Raw genomic sequence first — 19,401 nt, 5'->3', positions numbered from 1 at the left:
AGCAGCAATTTGCCTCCAATGCCACACTTCTCCAATTTGTGCAGCAGTCTTCCATGCGCAACAGTATCAAAAGCCTTTCTAAGATCCAAATATATAATATCAAAGTTATTCCCTGCATCCAGTTCTTTTGTGACTACATCATAGTATCCAATCAAATTGGTCAGACAAGACCTGCCCTTAACAAACCCATGCTGTGTCTGAGCTATAACTGAATTCTTGTCCAGATGATCCTGCAGTGCTTCTTTAACCAGTGCCTCCATTAATTTTCCTGGAACCGAAGTTAAACTAACAGGTCTATAATTACTTGTGTTAGCCTTTGATCCTCCTTTGTGAATTGGGGTTACATTTGCACATCTCCAGTCCATGGGTACCTCCCCTGAGTCCAAAGAAGCTCTCATAATTATGGCTAGGGGTTTGCTTACTTCCTTTGCTGCCTCCTTTAATATAACTGGATAGATCCCATCCACCCCGGGTGCCTTTTTTATGTTTATCCTCAACAATTTCTCCTCCACTTTCCTCTCAGTTATTAGAAAATCATCTAGCTCACTGCCAATGTTTACTTCACCTACGACATTCCCCTTCCTGAATAACTCCTCATGTGTGAATGTAGATGCAAAATACTCGTTTAGATTGTTAGCCACCTGAGCTGGATCCTCAACTGTTGAACCATCAACATCCAGTGGACCAATCTGATTCATCCCTTTCCTTCTTGAGTTTAAATAGGTAAAGAACTCTTTTCTGTTTTTCTTTGCATCCTTTGCCAAGGATTTCTCATAATCTGCCTTTGCCTGCCTAATCTCCTTTGTGACTTGGTTACAGACCAACTTATATCTATCATAGGCTTCCACGTCACCCATTAATTTGTATGTATCCCATGCATTTTTCTTCTCTGCCATATGTCTCATTAGTTCATCTGACAACCATTTAGGCCTGAACCTTGAACAATATTTCTTGGTTGGTATGTAAAGCCTGGTAGCTTCCAAGATTAGTTCCTTGAATGCTTCCCATTTTGAATTTGCTGTTGGTAACATCATCAGTTGGTCCCACTGTATAGAATTTAAATACTGTCTCAGACCAGCATAGTCTCCTTTACGAAAGCAAAAACCCTTCCCTTTACCTCTGATGGTAGTTACCTCCTTGAGTAAATCCCACTTCAGCACACTGTGATCACTGCCACCCAGTGGTTCATTTATCTGCAGATTCCTAATGCATGAAGAATCACTACTGATAATCAGATCAAGAGTATTACTCCCTCTAGTTGCCTCCCTAACATGCTGGTGTAGAAAACAATCATCCAATAAATCCACAAAAGCCTTGCTAGTGTGTGAGTGACCAACCCACAAATTCCAGTCAATATCTGGGAAATTAAAATCCCCCATTATAAGACTCTCTGATTTACTGGCCCACTCTATTTCCCTGTACAGTATCTTATTATACTCATCAGAGTCATTAGGCCTATAGCACACTCCTACTCTCAATTTTGATTTACCTATGCTTATGTCACACCAAACTGACTCAACACTGCACTGTCCAGCGATGTCAACTGGCTTCACTTCCTTGGATTTTATGTGTTTTTTAACTAATAGCATAACCCCTCCTCCCTTCCTATCCTGTCTATCCTTTCTGTAGACGTTGTACTCCCCAAATTCCAGTTCTGCATTCCTTATATCTGTGTGACACTACGTCTCTGATATCCCAACAATATCTGCCTTTGATGTTTTGAGTAATACCTCAAATTCATCAAATTTATTTACTAAACTCCTAGCATTAGTGTACACGCAAGTATACATGCACCTGTTTCTATTCTTAGCTACCCTAACACAACCCATGTGTTTACTTGTACCGCAATGACTTCCAGCAGTCTCTGAAATATCCTGCATCTTGTTTTTCAGGCTTCTGCTCATTCCAATAGAAGCAGTGCAAGAATCTCTTTCACCTCTGCCCGTGGCTACTGTTAATCCATTAGTCTTTGTCTCCCCCCAAGCTAGCAGTTTTCCGACCCACCTAACACTGCCTCGATAGCATCAGCAAATATTCTTGCACCCTTTCTATTTAAGTGTATCCCATCCCTGTAGAAGCAATCTCTCCTGTTAACAAGTACAGTCCAGGCTGAAAAAAATTCTACCCCTTCAGCCTTGCACAATCTTTCCAGGGCCGAATTGATCGACAAGGCTCTCATCATATACTCCCTCCTATCGTGTCTGGGCAGAATTGCAGACACTTTCAAATTCAACCCTACTTCACGGCTTTTTTTCAACAGTGACCTGTACTTGTTAAGTAATTCCGCTGGTCTCCTACTCTTAATATCATTAGTGCCAACGTGTACAACTATATCACCTTTTGTGCCCTTAAAAGATGATATCTGCTCTACAACGTCATCAACCTTTGCCCCTGGCAGACATACCCTGGTCCTGTTCCACCTATCCTTTTTACAAAGCATGTTCCCCGTTTCCCTGACAATTGAGTCACCAACAACTACTAGTTCCTGTTGGACCAGCGCATTCTGCCTTGGGGGCTGCCTCTGTGTTGCAAGATGACCAAGTCCAAGCTCTGGTGTTGATGTGGGCAGCTGAGAGCTTGATGGGCCCCTCAATTTATTTCCTTCGAGGGCATCCACCCTGTCCTTCAAGGTCTCATATAGGCCCATAACAACGCCGAGTTGTCGCCTAATTTCCTTGCACTCCTTGCATCGTGCACACACAAAGACATCCCCCATGGCAGTATCATGTCCCGTACCCGATTGCTCCGCAAACATCAAGCAAACAGTGCATCTTAAAAGGCCGTGATTCAGGGGGCAACCGCCCCCCTCAGTTCTCCCCTGAGTCACAGCACTCCCATTAGCTTGAGCCTTTTGCTTTGCTGCTCTGGTCAGAGTCATGATTTCGATTTAAATGTCAATAAAATTACAATTTCAGAACAAAATTAAAACCTTAAACTTGTATCTTAACACAGTTATAACGCTATATTTATTTTTCGGTATCGAGTGTTATCTACGAGTTCCCTTTATATAACTTCCGTATCAAGTATGTATTAATTATTTGCTACGTTTGTACTCTAAGTCGTTATATATATATAGTTAAAAGTACAATTTAATTGACAATGAAGTTTAACAAGATTAATAGATGTACTGATTAATTGACAATATTATATTATGCACTATACTCTACAAAGCTAATGCTATCGAATTCCGGATATGCTGTATCGCGCTTCAGTAACGAGTGTTATCTACGAAATCCCTTTATATAACTTCTGTATCAAGTTATGTATTAATTATTTATTTTTACTAATTATTTATGTTCCGTAACCTAAGTGGTTATATGTATAGTTAAAATTACAATTTAATTGCCAATGAAGTTCGACAAGATTAATAGATTTTACTGGTTAATAGATTAATACAAGATTAATTACAAGATTAATTTAAACAAGATTAATTTACAAGATTAATAGATTTTAATAGATTAATAGACTTTAAGAGATTAATAGATTAATAGATTCATGCTGGCCATCCAAGACCAGGTAATCAACACCAGAAACTACAGAAAATACATTGCAAAGGAGCCTGGAATGTCAGATGACACATGTCAACGATGCCACCTGGCCTCAGAAACGATCCAACACATCACCGCAGGGTACAAGGTGATCACCCAGACTGAGTACACTCACAGACATGACCAAGTAGCTAGGATAATACGTCAGAAGCTAGCAAGGAAATACCAGTTGACCAAAAAAAGTGTTTGTTTGTTTGCTATTTGGTTTTTAGGAGCATTAGCAACTAAGGCCATATTGCTCCGGGGATATGCGGTGGTCATTCCCTGACCTTTCTGCATCCTCCATATTTGGTGGTGACGGGCTGAAACCCCGGTTTAATCAAGAAGCGTGTGCTACGCACTGCTGCTCCTTCCCACCTGGCTACGGAGGCGCCTCCAAAGAAAGTGTACCATACTACAAGTAAGAAACCCCAGCCAGCACTAGAGACCCAAACCCACAAACTGTACTGGGACCGCACCATAATAACGGATAAGACAATCCTGCACAACAGACCGGACATAACCCTTGTGGACAAGATGGAAAAGACTACCTACCTAATTGACATAGCGGTGCCTAACACTAGCAATGTCCAGAAAATCCACGAGGAAAAAAATCTGAGACATGAGGTCAAGGAGATGTGTCATATGCAAGAAGTATCGACCATCCCGATCACTGTGTCAACCATTGGTATGGTACCAAAGACTCTATGTAGCTGCCTAGCAGCAATAGGTCTCCCAGAGAACACCTACAAGGAACTCCAGAAAGTCGCAATCTTGAACACTTGTAGGATAGTCAGAGATTTCCGCTACCAACAGTAACACCAGACATTACAACTACCCTGTATACTTGTTAGCAGTACCCGTCACAGAGTGGAATCCCCCAATCAGGGAGAAATAATATAAGAGCAACAACAATAATAATAATAATAATATGCCACTGCACATTAACCCAAAAACAACTCTCTTCCAGGCAAAAATTCCAAACCACTATTCATTCTAAGTACTCTGAAATACACCTGGCAGGGTGTTGTTTTCAGCTATACTTTGCACATTGGTACTGCATAGTCATGCATGTGTGTGTGTGTGTGTTCATACATGCATGTGCACACACATATGTGCATATGCATGATAGTTAGTTAAAGTAATAGATGGTAAACAGTTACTATGTTGTAGCCATAATAGTTATATTACATAAATAATAAACTCAATAATAATGCAAAACATATAAAAAAGGGGGGAAAAGTACACTATAAAGAAAAAAATGAAGCACATAAGGCAAAACAGTTTAATTTTAAGTCTGATATAAAAACATACCGAAAGAGTAAATGAAATTAATCATACAGTTTTCAACAAAACATGGCAGCATATTATTAACTTAGATACTATTCTCCTTGTTAAAGGATTCTTTTCTGCTATAGGTTCTTCCTAAGAAATGAAAATATTGACCAAAAAGGTGAACATTAATGTTATTTTAAGTTTTAAATAGCATTTCAGTAATCAAGATCTTCAGTGTCAGGAGAGAAAAAAGAATGGTATATTAATCGATTAGTTAATTAAGTGGCAGTGAACAGCCTGATTTTAGTCTCACAATCTTCACTGTTACTAAATTACTAATCCATCTGTACACCATTACTTTTATCTCCTAACACTAAAGGCAGTTACAGACTTGATGGCTTGTGAGTTTTGCAAAGGTAGACTGGATCCCCCTCCCCCCTTGAGACATGATGCCCCTGCCTGTTTTAGGAATTACAATGCAGACTTTGTTGAAATAAAAAGAAGTACAATTTGGGTGTTACTATATTATATTTTTTCTGAATTTAATTTCATGTTCAGTCATTCAATATTGAATGGCCGAACATGGTGTCAGACAGCATCACATTAACAATTCTTAGCTGAATTAATCTACTAATTTTTTCCATGAAGAATAATAAAGTGCTGGCATCTATTTTCTTAAAGGTTTAGTGACAGTTTGCAACAAGCACTTCTAGTGTAAAAAGACTAGCAGTGCATATCAGATGTTGAGCACATCACTCTATCACTTTTTTGCTAGTGTATAAAGAACAATGAGCACTTTAAAATGGAACAAGGAATTTCCCAGATGTATGCAATGTTATATATTGAAACTTTAGGTTTCAGCAAACTTATTGAACAATCAATGTGAGAAAAAGTTTGAAGAGGAGTTTGAATAAATTGAATTTTACTAGCAACTCATATTTTATATTACTTGATGTTCATCATGTCCGTATATAAATAGATATTGCAATATATGTTCATCTCTTGTTCAATATAAAAATTTTAACAAACCTGTTATTAAATACATATACAGTCGATTCCGGTTAATTGGGACACATTGGGACTAGTGCATTTTGGCCTGATTAAGCGGCTGCCCCAATTATCTGAAGTTCCATGTAAAAAAAGTTAAAAATACAATAGACCCCCTCTTTAAAATTGGTTCACTGTATGATGTGTAGTAAGCGCCGGTCATTGTGATCACGTTTGTGAATTGAATTTTAATTCTATTAAACAGTGATTCTAATTAGCGAAAATAGGAGGAATATTATCCACAGCTATAAAAGTAAAGATATATTAAACACAAATTTACCCTTTGTTACCTTACCAATTAAAAAATTAAATGATATGTGAAAATCAGAAGAATATACGTGATAATCGGAATAATTAATATGTACTGTAATATGTACATACTAACTAGTTGGCATTTCTTTTCACTGACATTTGTGGGTGGGGTTTAAAATTTAAAATGGTAAAATAATAAGGAATCAATGACAAAGAACACGGCACACATGAATTGCAAGTAACAAGATATGTGCAAGTGAGAACGGAGTAACAATTTTACGAAGCTTTAAAAATAGGAATGAAGAGAAGATTCTGAAAATTAATTTTTTTATATGATTGAAGATTCCATGGAAGTGTAAGCACATTTCACCATAATAATCCACATAATTCCAGCTGTCACTATTATTGCAAATTCAATAAGATCGAGTTTACTATTCATTTATGATAGATTGCACTAAGAGGAAAGCCCAATAAACAATTGTTTTTATTGTGACCTCCACAAATCCGACTGCACCACGTGGTTCGGTCGGAGAAAATCGTAGGGTAATCTCCAGTGCTGCGGTCTCCTGCCCCAATTAAACAGCATGTTGTCCCAATTAAGCGAAGTAAATCCTGGCTATTTTCTCGATTGGGTTCTGTTTTTTAAGGCTGCCCCGATTAATGGTGGCCCAAATAACCGGAATCCATTGTAATATATATAACTTTTTATTGTTATTTTAATGACTGTAAAATTCTTCTTTGAAATATAAATTGCCTGACAATTTAATCCATCATTATACTCTACCTTAGGAATAGCCAACCCAACCCAACTCAAGGCATACTTGCCACTTATGGCTTCCTAATATGAAAAATGGCTGGAAGTCAAGAGAAGAATAAATTTTGGATGGATAGCATTCAGGAAATATAGTCACATACTGAAGAGCAATATCCCAGTTTGTCTGAAACGTAAAATAATGAACCAATGTATACTCTCCACCATGACTTATGGAAGTGAAACTTGGGCACTCACCAAAAGAATGGAAGAGAAGCTGAGAACTACACAGCGAAGAATGGAACGAATTATATTGGGAATCAGACTGTTAGATAAGAAGAGAAACACATGGATTAGGCAGCAAACTCAAGTAAAGGACATTCTTATCAAAACTAAAGAACTAAAATGGTCTTGGGCAGGACACATAGCTCGAAGACATGATGACAGATGGACTAAGAAAATAATAGAATGGTACCCAAGAGGAGCTAGAAGAAAACCTGGAAGACAAAGGCCGAGATGGATAGATGAAATTCATGAGTTTTTGGGTAGTAAATGGATGGCCAGTGCTCAAAACAGAAGGAACTGGAAAGTTGCTGGAGAGGCCTTCATCCTGCAGTGGATTGAAAATGGCTGATGATGATGATGATGAATACGAAAAAAAAAAATAATGTAAAAAATTATACAGTTGTTCAAAAATGAAATGAAGCTAAACATACATAACAGAACTTTCCAAAGTATGTTGCATCATGTCCCATAGGATGTTGCCAAATTTTGGAATTAAAATGCAATTATTAATTTGTGACATTTATTTTTTCATGTGCTTGGAGGAAAATGAGCTCTGGACATATTCTTTCTCTTTGGAAGCTAATAACTGATCCAGTTGATTTCAAACAGCACTGGTTAAGCTGTTTGAAATTGACATATTCCTCCCCCCCCTTTCTTAATGATGTTTACATGTTTTTGGCCCAAATCAAAGGAAGCTGATCATTTTATCAGCTTAAAGAGAAGGAGCAAAAAGAGTGGTGTGTTAAATAATTACAAACCTCCTCTCTTGGGTGGGTGTTGGATTATTTTTGGTAGAAGCATAGCATGTTAGTCTAAAAAGTTTGGAAAGCATTGACATACGGTTTAAATTCTGCTTTTTTCACCGCACACTAGGAACTTTATTTATCAGCTCATATTTATTGTTTTTGTTTTTTAGTTTTAATTTAGCACAAGTAAGTAGGAGACATTAAGGAGCTTCTCATGACATCAACTTTGGGAAGACAATTATTTACTCATTAACTTATATTAAATTTTTTTATAAACTTAAAATTGTTTAATTTTTTTATTACTAGTGCTTAGCATAAAATTTATTTAATAGTTAGAAAAAACTTTTTATATTCCAGACCTGACCAAGGTGGCTTGCGATGCATTTCAACATATGTGGCATGCTGCAGGAAAAGTTTTGGCCATTCTTGTTCTACCCTAATAAAAGCTATAGGCTTGGTATTCCATAGAGAACATAAACTTGGTTTAGTTTGTTAACTGGGTCCTATTTCTTAGATCCCCCAATGATGGAATGTCATGATTATCAAAGCTATGTCCAAAAGTTATGAGTTGTAGACCCTCTGACAAGATGAGGAAAGATGACTTATTCACAGGGCCAGTCCTAAAGGAGGCATGGGTACAATACATTTAAGCACTGGCCAGAAAAGGGCACCAAATCCAAACAAATGCCCCCATTCAATCATAGCATAGAAAACACCTTCTTGTTCTTTTTTTTTATATCAATTCTTGCACCAATGGCTCCTGAACTCTAGAACTAGCCCAATTTATTTGGGTATTCATTATGTAACTGTCATGTATTGTTGAAACCTATAAAATTAATGATTCTTTTTAAACTTTAAGGAGGCTTTTACTGTGGATATACAATTAATCTATTTTGGCTTAATTAATGCTTTCTTTTAATTATTATTATTATTATTTTTTTGATTATTAAGTGCTTCAATTTTTGTTTTACAATATGCTTTATTTTTTCCTTTTTTTATTTGTTTTGTATTACTTTTTCAATTTGCTTTACTATTCCTGTAGCACACTAGAACAAGTAATTGTTAGCCAGCTTTATTAAACTAAAAATAATGCATATATCATATACACTGCTGCACTCTGACATTGCTATATTGTACATTCCAGTATTGCACAACCCAATTTTTTATCTATATATATATATGAGTTATGACAAAAATTTCCTGGAGTGGTGCTGTTGTGGTCATGTTTGATGAGTCTGAATATAAATGGAGTAGTTCGTTAAGACAAAAATTTACCAGAGTGGTGCTATTATGGTCAAGTTTGATGAGTTTGAAAATAAATGGAAGTAGTATGTTGTAATTCAAACTTCCTCCAACAGAAGGTGGTATAGAGATTATCCAGTAGACTGACAGGTAAGTAACAACCAGTTCTGTTAGTAGTGTTAATGTTCCATGTCATGATTTTGCAATGGATTAATGAAAGAATATCAAATTTTGATTTAAACTAGGAAAATCTGTAAGAGAATTGAATGAAATGCTAAAAACTGTTTATCATGATGAAATGTTAAGTCATAGCAGTGGGTCTGAATGGTATAAGTGATTCAAAGATGGACATGAGGATGTTTGCGATAACCCAAAAAGTAGACAAGTAGATATACATGACATACCTCTCGAAATAAGGACAGAGTTACAGAAGTTTGAGAAATTGTGGAAAAAGATCAGTTTTACCCTCAAAATGATAGATAACAAGTTGGATATGAATATAAGGAGATGATCTGTTAAATTCTGCATGATGATTTAGGGAAAAGGAAGGTCTGTGCAAAATTTGTGCCACACAGACTCATGGAAGACAGATACTAATTTCTTTGACTATACTGTCACTGGAGATGAGTGTTGGGCATTTCAATACAAACTAGAGATGAAGAGTCAGAGCACACAGTGGAGTTCAAAATCAAAATCATCATCGTGGCCAAAAAGTTTCGTTAGAAGTCCGGGATCAAGATATTTCTGATCCTCTATTTTGACAACCATGGCGCAATTTACAATGAATTGAACCAAAGGGTAAAGAGTCAATGTTGTATTCTACATATAGGTGCTTCAAAGACTAGCTAAGTACATTTCCCAGGTGAGGTGCAATTTCAAGAGAAAGGCAGCTCATTTTTGTTGCACGGCAGTGTCCCCTCCCATTCCACACTTGTTGTGAAGACATTTCTGAGAAAACATGGCATTGTACAGCTCAATCATCTACTCTACTCTCCCGATCTAGCACCAGCAGACTTCTTTTTTTCTATCCCAAGGCGAAATCTGCCTCAACGGAAACAGATTTCAGGATGTTGAGGACATATGAACTAATATCTGTCAGATGAACTAATGAAACTCATGGCAGAGAAGAAAAATGCATGGGATGCATATAAAGTAGCAAGTGACACAGAAGCTTATGGTAGATAAAATCTATTCTGTAATCAAGTCACAAAGATGGTTGCAGGCAAGCGAAGGTAGACTACAAAAAATCTTTGGCAAAGAATGCAAAGGAAAACATCAAAGTCTTCTTTACTAATATCAACTCTAGAAGGAATGAGATGAATCAGATTGGTCCACTTGATATTGATGGTCAATATTCAACTGTTGATGATCCTGCTCAGGTAGCTGATTTTGCATATATCACATATGAGGAGTTATTTAGGGAGGGGGGATGCCAAAAAAGTTTATCAAACTCTAACAAGGAGCTAAAGAATTTTGTAATAACCGAGAGCAAAGTGGAGGAGAAATTGTTGTGAAGTTAAACATAACTTCAACTGGGGTGGATGGGATCTATCCAGTTATATTAAAGGAGGCAGCAAAAGAAGTAAGTAAACTCTTAGCCATAATTATGAGAGCATCCTTGGATTCAGGGGAGGTCCCCACAGACTGGAGATTATGCAAATGTATCTCTTATTCACAAAGGGGTTGGACTCCCCCTTCCCTTTGTGAAGTTTGATATGAATAATTACAGACCTGTTAGTTTAACTTTTGCTCTGGGGAAAATTATGGAATCACTGGTTAAAAAAGCATTGCAGGATCAACTAGACAAGACTGCAGCAATAATTCAAACACTGCATCAGTTTGTTAAGGGAAAATCTTGTCTGACCAATTTAATTGGATACTACAATGTGGTCACAAAGGAACTGGAGGCAAAAAGTAATTTTGATATCATATACTTGGATTTCAGGAATGTTTTTGATACTGTAGCACAGAGAAGACTGCTGTACAAATTGGAGCAGTACAGCATTAATTATGGGCAAGTTGCTGCAATGGTTAAAGGGATGGTTGAGTGGGAGAAGACAGAGAGTGATAATCAATGGACACTGCTCTTAATGGGCTAATGTTATCAGTGGAGTCCCCCAGGGTTTGGTGTTGGGCCAATTGTTGTTTTATGGATTCATCACTGATATTGATGAAGGTATATCAGGGTTAATGTCCAAGTTTGCAGATGTTACCAAGGTCGGCAGAGTTGTTAACGACAGAAAAGACAGTATGCTACTGGAATAGGATCTAGATATGTTGGGCAAATGGGCTGTGATGTGGCAATTGAAGTTTAACATTGACAAATGCAAAGTACTGCATATGGGTAGCAGTAACCCCAGAGTAACATAGCAACTGAATCTGCAGATAAAGGAACCACTAGGTGGCAGTGATCACAGTGTACTGAAGTGGAATTTACTCAAAGAGGTAACTACCATTGGGGGCGGCGCCTCCGTAGCCAGGTGGGAAGGAGCAGCAGTGCTTAGCACACGCTTCTTGATTAGACCGGGGTTCGAGCCCGTCACCACCAAATACGGAGGTTGCGGAAAGGTCATTCAGGGAATGACCACCGCATATCCCGGAGCAATATGGCCTTAGTTGCTAATGCTCCTAAAAACCAAATAACAACAACAACCATTGGGGGTAAAGGCAGTCATGAGCTATAGTGGGCTCGGAGAGCCCATTGTTATTTATTTTTTTTTTAAATTTGCGAGCCCATTGTTGAAACGATAATTTACTTTACAAATGAAATCCTGAATGCAATTATTAAGAATCCAGAGCAGAAACTTCAGTGGGGTGAGTGGGGCCCCATCCCCAGCATTTTAATGGCGCAATCAATCAGTTATGTATTTTAAAATTGCTTCATTTTTGATATAATTACAGTCGGACCTCTGTTTAAATAACTTCTTTATAACAAATTTTTTTGAATGCCTCTTGGTAATTACATTTAAAATGGTTTCCATTGAACGAAGAAAATTTCCATGTAATGAACAGATTAGGAGAGACAACTTTGTATACATTGTTCTCACCTCTGGCCTTGACACAATTTAGATAATTTGAAAGTGTGAATTAAGGGTGAAAGGGATTGCCGTTTCACAATGTTAAGTGGTGTCCGTAAAACCTATGCAGCCACATTCTGAGAAGTCACGCTAGTCAATATGCTTTCCATAGCCAGTCAGAGGATTAAGAAGATTCTCAACACGGATTATAGCCTCTGGTCAACCTGTGTTGTGGTTCCCCTTTACTCTGACAAATGAGCATATGTTTGTCGGCGTAAAGGGGAATCGGAGAAGTGAGTGATCCATGCCTTCCAGTAAATTTCTTCATCTATGTTTACATGGTCACAGCAGCTGAATATCCGAGTGATTTGTTTGTTATTTAGGGGCATTAGCAACTAAGGCCATATTGCTCTGGAGATATGTGGTGGTCATTCCCTGACCTTTCCTCATCCTCCGTATTTGGTGGGCATGGGCTCGAACCCCATTCTAATCAAGAAGCGTGTACTATGCACTGCTGCTCCTGCCCACCTGGCTATGGAGGCACCTGGAGTGATTCCAACATTTTGCACAGTATTCAAAGAACTAGTGAAAGTAGCAATGTAGTGGTGGGATTGAGGCAACTAAGATATTACATAAACTTTACGAAGATGAAATGTTGGCAGATTTTGAAACTTCGTCGAGGCTTTCACTGTGTAGAAAATGTTAGTGGCATACGGGCAATAATAATAATAAAAAAAAAAAACTGCATGCAAATCACCAATCTCCAAAAAACCAGCGCAAATTAAGGACGATTGCTAAAGAACTTGATGTGGAAACTATAAAGATCAGTCGTGTGTTCGGGCCACGATGTATTAAATCGACTTTTAATCTGGAATTTCATAACCATTTAGCACTAATGATCGACGTCCTGCAGGAGCTCTCTTACATTTCAGAAGCTTTACAGAATTATTATGGTAAAAGCAGATAAATTAATTATTTGAACTATCAATGCTATTGATAATTTGAAAAATTCTGAAGGATTAATTATGAAGCTAAAATTGAGAGCATGTTGAAGTGGAAAGAATTTGAAGGAATCAAATTCGAAAGTAAGAACGCATTTAAAAAATTACATTGTGACAAGTTATTAAATGCATTGTTTTATCATTAAAGGATAAGTTAGTAATACAACAGTGTGATTTTAAATTAAATAAAGAAAATAATAATACCATTGAAAGAAATTTTAAACATATGCTACTGGAAATCATGGAATATGAAAGACGGTGAAAACCAAATAAGAAATTTGTTTTCTGATAAAATATGAAATAAAAATTAATGATTTTAGAGATTTTGTCAAAGACGGTTTATCTTTAAAATTGAGTGAAATGAATGAATAATGTTGACAATTAAACACGTTGCACATTATGATGACCATACATATATGGAAAACCATTGCTTCAGTTTGATCCAGATCATTTGGGATAAGGAGGTAATTATTCTCTTGTATAAGGCAATGGTCAGGCTACACCTTGAGTACTGTATACAGGTGTGTAGGCCTCATTTTAAGAAGGATGTATAGCTGTTGGAACGAGTACAGAGAAGGGCAACAAGATTAGTGAATAGAACAAAGGGTTGCTCTTATAAAGAAAGGCTTAAGTTTTGCAAATTGCAGTGTCTGGAGACTAGGCACGTGCGAGGTAATCTGATTTAGGTGTATAAAGCCTTGAATTGTTTGAGCATGCTCAATGCTGATGGGATTCTTCCTTTTGCTCAGAATAATCACCTGAGAGGGAATAAGTTCAAATTGAGGAAAGACAGATGTAGGATAGATGTGCGGAAATTTGCCTTTAGACAGCGGGTAGTTGGCTGGTGGAACAGACTTCCATCCTTTGTTGTGGAAGTTGATAGTCGAAATAAATTTAAGGCTGGGCTGGACAAGTATTTGGAACTAACGGAGGAGTGAAATGGGAGAGTTTTTTTGTTTTTTTTTGGCTGATGCTGCATAAGCTTGCTTTCTTGCATCATGTGCCTCTACTAATGCTAATGCTAACTGTGTGGTACTAAACTCAGAGTAGTGAAGAATAAAAAGACCTGGGGTATTTGTGCAGTCAGATATGAAGTTTTCTGAACAGTGCAGACAAGCTGCTAGAGCAGCTCATCGGGTCTTGTTAATGATATACAGGAATTTTGCTAGCAGGAATAAGAAGGTGATTATCCCCTTGTATAAGGCAACGGTCATTCCACATGTTGAGTACTGCATACAGGTCTGGAGGCCTCATTTTAGAAAGGATGTAGCGCTATAGCGCTACTGGAAAAAGTACAGAGAAGGGCAGCGAGATTTGTGAGAGGAAAAAACTGTTGCTCTTACCAAGAACGACTTAAATTCTGCAATTTGGAACATCTGTGAGGTGATCTGAATGAGGTGTATAAGGCCTCAAATGGTTTGAGCAAACTCAATGCCGATGGGATTCTCCCTCTTGTTCAGATTGCACATCTGAGGAGGCATAAATTCAAATTGAGGAAAGACAGTTGCAGAATAGATGTGCCAAAATTTGCTTTTAGCCAGAGGGGTGGTTGATTGCAGGAACAAACATTCATCAGTCGTTGTGGAAGTTGATAGATTAAATAAATTCAAGGAAGAACTGGACAAACCTTTGGAGTGAATGGATGGCTGAAATGAGAAGTTTTTTTTTTGCAGATGCTGTATAAGCTTGCTTTTTTGCATCATATGTCTCTACTAATGCTAATGCTAATAAAGTAAAACTTAACCACCGATCTGAACATATCTTTGAACACCTTTGCTGTCTCTCAGAAAATTTTAGAATGGTGTTATATGTGGATTTAGTCAGGTGGTGGTTACTTGGATTAAAAATAAAGCCATTTTTTAGCTCCTTCATTTTGCAATCATTTTATTGCACCAATGCAGGAACTTTATTGCCACATCTCATATATATATACAGGGTCTCCGAAAAGTCTGGAACCAATGGTAAAAATATGTTTTTCTTTACAGGTGATAAATGGCATAAACAATGGATGAAAGGGAGAGAAATTCCTTTTTAGTGGTTGTCAGGGATGGGCCCAGAGGGAAGTGGCAGACGAGTTTAATGCTAGACATCCTGAAAGGAATCCAATAACACAGTTGGGAAACTTGTGAAGAAATTTAAAGAGACCCTGTCGATCCCAATATGCAGAAAAGAATCCAAACAAACATGGTACACCGGCTGAGAAAATGCATGGAAAGTCAGGGTGGACATGTTGAACACATATTGTAAATGAGAGTAAGCATGTGTAATGTAAATCCCATTTTTTCCAGACTTTTTGGACATCATATATATATATATATATATATATATATATATTACTATATAATTTTAATATATTTTTATACATATATTTATATTTTTTAATACATCTCTCTCTAGAAATTAAAAAAGTTTTCCTCCTAGTGATATTTATTCGAGCCAATGGAAGAAGAGGGCAGGGCAATTACGTTGTTTCAAATGCACAGGTAAATAATTACATTATTGTTTTCCATTGAAAGACAACTGCCTCCATAATGTTCATCAACCTCATGCATGTGCTTCACTCTGTAATACATGGCCTTGCATGGCATCATTTGATGTTCTATTGTAATGATAGCTGATGAAAGGACCCGATATAGTTTGTATATTTGTAAATAGTTTAGTATTTTATAAATTTGTATAGTTTGTAAATATTTTAGTCCTGCTCTTTTGGATTCAACAATATTTCTATTTCATTATGGAACCCGAAGCAAAAGGTCTTTTCTTAAGTGACTGAGGTAAAAGCAGGTAAATAATTACATAGTGATATTTATTCCACCTTGAGAATGCCACGTGGTGGAACAGCCAATGGGAGAAGAGGGATGCGGGTCACATAGTACAAGTGGGCAGGGCAATTATGTCACTACAAATGCACAGGTAAATAATTATGTAAGCCATTTCCTGATTAGATAGTGTTTGGGTAAGGCGCCACCTGTGGTTCCTCACATCTGCACCATCAGTACTCTTGTGATGAAAATAGAACCTCTGTAAAAGTTAGAAAAGTGTGTATTGCATGTGTAGTTTAGTGTTGGGTTCTGTTGTTTGTGCTGGCTTCTTGGCTGCAGGGACCCTGCAGCCTTGAATAAGTAACACTTCACTAATAGAGATGACTATTTATTAGTGAAGATAGGCCAATAAACCTTGAAATGGTGCTGGCTGGGTGATGGTGCCCACTGAGAATAAGTTTTTGGTTTGGTTTGGATTTTATTGGCGCATTAGCAACTAAGGCTATAATGCACCAAGACCAGGTAATATATAAAAATTTACTGAGAATAAGTAACAATAGTCTTCTCTATTATTACCGAAGCGTTACTTATTCGAGGTAGTGCAATTCATGGTAGCTCGTTGTGAAGGTAGTCACAATATGAGATACAATTAAATCGATGCCTTTACACTACTTATGTAATTTTTAATTATGAGTTCGCTATGGTGTATTTACACCAATATTTTATAATGTATTTTAAACTCATAATACATTATGCCTTGAGCATTTATATTTTAAGTATTATCTTTCACACCTTTTTGGCATCTCTCATATTGTGGAAATAACTTCACAACTGGGTTGGTATGATTGCAACACCAGGGTATCTGCCTACTGAGGATAGGCCAATAAGCATTGAAAGAGTGCCATCTGGATGTTGGAGCCCACTGAGAATAAGTAACAATAGTCTCCTCTATTAGTGAAGTGTTACTTATTTGAGGTAGTGCAATATACGGTAACTCGTTGTGAAGGTAGTCACAATATGAGATACAATTAAATTGATGCCTTTACACTACTTATGTAGTTTTTCATTATGAGTTGGCTATGGTGTATTTACACTAATATTTTATAGTGTATTAACTCTATATATATGTATGTATGCAAACGCACGCACGCGCACATATGCACACACACACACACACACACACACACAGAAAAATGAATGCATGGTTTAAATCAACCCAATTGCTTGATTGCTTGGACATTTTAAAAAACACAGTTATTTATCATATTTAAAAAAAAATTTTTAGGTGCATAACGTGCGTGCTGTCTTTTCCATCAATCTACATATAATAACTTAACCCTATTGGATGGATTTTCATAATATTTTATATTTGGTTCTTCTTCTTTTAAAAAGATTTGTTGATCCTCCTGAATTTCATTAAAACCAGGCCAATAGAAATGTGGCAATTATTATTTCTTTTTTTAATATATATCACATAGGCTATCCACATGCCATATATTGTAGCTCAATCTCCAGATATTAATATTTGTTGCTTTTTCACTGATTGGAGGAATGAATGGACAATACAGAGAGCATGCACAGAAACAAAATATTCTTGATTCACAAATAAAAGTTGTTACATTTTTACTCATTTTTTAAGTGTCTTAGCATATTCAACCCTGGGTGTGCCAAGCTCACATCCAATATGAGCTTGGCACACCCAGGGTCCTGAGCTGGATATCATCATTTTTCTCTTTCTTGGTGATTCCCTTCTGCTGCTTCTGACCCTCTCTCTCTCTCTCACTCTCAGGATAACTCAGAAATTTTTTTTTTCTGAGTTATCCTGAACAACACTGGTTACCTCGGCAGTGTTTGTGCTCCCAAACATAACAAAAATGCTCACACTACACCCTGACAGATGCCCAGCTTTCCACTTATATTTTTGGAGAAATTTTCTGGTTTGAATTATACCAATTCATGATGTTTTACACATGGATTGCATCAATTATTATATGTAATTTTGTTTTAAAGGAAATATCAATTTAGCTGAAAATAAAAAATATAAATGCTATAAGCATAAAATATAAACATGGAACTGTTAAACAGTGAAACTTGAAAATGTTAAAAATTTTTGAGTTTATATATAATTGCGCACAATATTTCAAAGTTAGTCATATTTTTGTATATATATTATATATATACAGTAGAACCTCATTAACATAAAGTTCAAGGGACATATATTTTCATGTTTTATAATAATGAAATTATATATATGAAGTTTGTCTGCCAAAAGTATCAAACTTTACAATTTTTTTTTTGGTACATTTAATAAATAAAAAGAAATAATAATAATAACAAAAATAAATTAAATAATAAAATAGAATAAAATGATAAAAATAAAAGCCTTGACTAACAATAACAAGAATAATACATAGTTTGTTTAGATTTTCTTTTATTTATAAGACAAATTATAAGAAAAGAAACAATATAATGGAAAAAATAGTTCATAGGCAATTAGTATCACAAAGTCAAAGAAGAATTACTGTTTTAATATTAAAGGAAACATACAAATCAATCTAAACTTTAATCTAATTTAAAGAAAGAATCTTAATTTTATTTGCACAGCTTTTGTCTTATTCTTAACTTAGCAAAGACATTATCAAAAGCAATAGCTTTTAACTCCTCAAATTTGCCAACAAAATCCAAATACCACTTCAAAGTCCCTCATTCCTCAACCTGTCATATTTGTTTTTATGGACCGTGTTTTTTGATGATATTCTCTCCAAAGCGACTCTTTCCTAAGCAATTGATTATTATACTTGGTGCAATACTGTCCCAGGCAGTAACAGTATTTAAGATAGCATCCAAGACACTCAACAGGTAACTTTGCAAGTTACCTGTTGCAGATCAAGGATCTTATCAGTTGTGCTCAATATGAAAGCCTGCCTGATATAGTGGCCCATATGCTCAGTCTTCGTTAGAAATAATGCCTTGATCTCATCGCTACATAAAACTAGTGGTACTGGAAAGTAAAAAGAACAGCCACATATTTGTCAGCTTATGTGCCTCAGCAGAATGTGTTGTGCAATGATCCAGAATCATCAAAACATTCCTTTTTTTCTGAAGCTATTCTTCTGTCTGCTCTCAATAACCAAGACTGAAAAACTGACCATAAACCAAGCACTTTGATTGGCATCATAATCACATGGAAGTTTTAGCCCTTTTAAAACATCTTACCAAAATTTACCAGCCAGCCACAGGTAGGTGCAGTTTTGTACTCAAAATGATTCTTTGTTTACTTAATTTTCCACTATTACAAGATTCCTTAAAGAGCAAGTGTTTTGTTTGGCAATAAATTTTAAAAAATACTCATCTCATCAAGATTAAAAATATCCTTTGGCTCACAATTTTCAAGAATGAACCATACAAAACACAACCAACCTGTAGTCTTTTATCTGTCAAATTATCCAGAAAGGAATAATTTAGTTTCACGAAACAAAGTTATTCCTGTCCTTAA

General features: G+C 36.4%; 1 protein-coding gene across 5 annotated transcripts in view; it reads right to left on the bottom strand.

Moving 5' to 3' along the window:
- LOC150082988 (uncharacterized) overlaps positions 1-19,401 on the bottom strand; it is a 1,785,507-nt gene that overhangs the window by 142,837 nt on the left and 1,623,269 nt on the right. The gene's annotated exons all lie outside the window — the stretch shown is intronic.

This window comes from Mastigoproctus giganteus, chromosome 7 (assembly GCF_048544385.1).
Source record: "Mastigoproctus giganteus isolate SK-2022 chromosome 7, ASM4854438v1, whole genome shotgun sequence".
NCBI lineage: Eukaryota > Metazoa > Arthropoda > Arachnida > Uropygi > Thelyphonidae > Mastigoproctus > Mastigoproctus giganteus.
This window is presented reverse-complemented; position numbering and strand designations above follow the sequence as displayed.